The following is a 1,516-nucleotide window of genomic DNA, read 5'->3' as shown; positions in this document are numbered from 1 at the left end:
GATATTTAAGGAAGAGGGTAAATGATTAAAATTATGGTGAAGGTGAATATTTGACATGGTTACATGTAAATGTTTAACTTACATAAAGCTAAATAAATATTTATGTAAATTTATGGCTTTTATAGATGATTTACCGATTTATCTACATATAGGAGAAAGATGCCTGATAGGAGTAAACAGAGATGGGACTGGGGGGCGGGTGGTATGTACGTGTGAATGTTTTATTATCTGCTTTCTGATTTCTGAAATGAATATATTTCGCTTTTGTAACAAGAAAAAAGGAAATGATACCTTTCACTTTATTTATTTATTTTTTTTGCGGTACACAGGCGTCTCACTGCTGTGGCCTCTCCCGTTGTGGAGTACAGGCTCCAGACGCGCAGGCTCAGTGGCCATGGCTCACGGGCCCAGCCGCTCCGCGGCATGTGGGATCTTCCCGGACCAGGGCACGAACCCGTGTCCTCTGCATCGGCAAGCGTACTCTCAACCACTGCGCCACCAGGGAAGCCCACCTTTCACTTTAAAAGGTTGTTGCATCTAACAATCTAAACTCAGCACACACACACACACACACACACACACACACACCCTAAGCTCCCCTTCCCCCCATCCCACCTCCACCGGTCCCAATCCCCATCCTCAACTCCGCTGTCAGCCCTACACCTGGCCCCCTACCACGCCCCCAGGTGCGACCCCCAGCCTTGATCTGGTTTTGAACAAACCCCAGGGTATCAACCCAAGGCTCAGGGGGACCCTGGCCAGAGGCTCTATCCAACACATCCGTCCACACCGGGATGACTCAGCCCACAAATAAAATCCCACCTGAATGACCCAGATAAGAGAAGAGGACCTAGGCCAAGAGACTTGTGCAGTGGAGGGAAGGCGGAAACACCAGTGGTTGGAGAGAATGGCAGGAAATGGAGGAGGAAGGGCTTTGGGTCCCTGGCAGAGGCTGAAGGGCCAAGGCCAAGGCACAGGAGTGGTGGGATGGCTTAAGCCGTTTCTGGGCCCACAAACACACCAGGTCCCCGTGAGACCTCCTGTGGGCAGCTGAGACGCCGACAAACCCTCCGCGCATGGGAACTTGCAACCTGCAAGCACCTTGCCAGTCGGTCACCGACGTTTCAGTGAGGGCCTGAGGTAGGAGGTAGACGGGCCCCTGGGCTGGACAGCTGGTGTTTGCCAAGTGGAGTAAAATTGGAGCTTTTTTTCCCCTAGACACTCCAAGGCCAAAGTTAATGGCAGGAGCTGAGCTCTGCTGGAGTAAAGAGATAAGATGACCATTCCTGAGACCAAGGAGACCTCCCTGACTACACATGCGCAGAAAGGCTCCTAAGGGGTCAAAAAGGAGGGGGTGGGGCTTCCCTGGTGGCGCAGTGGTTGGGAGTCCGCCTGCCGAAGCAGGGGACGCGGGTTCTTGCCCCGGTCCGGGAGGATCCCACATGCCGCGGAGCGGCTGGGCCCGTGAGCCATGGCCGCTGAGCCTGCGCGTCTGGAGCCTGTGCTCCGCAATGGG

Source organism: Lipotes vexillifer, unplaced genomic scaffold, assembly GCF_000442215.2.
Source record: "Lipotes vexillifer unplaced genomic scaffold, Lipotes_vexillifer_v1.1 scaffold469, whole genome shotgun sequence".
In the NCBI taxonomy this organism is placed as follows: domain Eukaryota; kingdom Metazoa; phylum Chordata; class Mammalia; order Artiodactyla; family Lipotidae; genus Lipotes; species Lipotes vexillifer.
Note: the sequence above shows the minus strand (reverse complement) of the source record.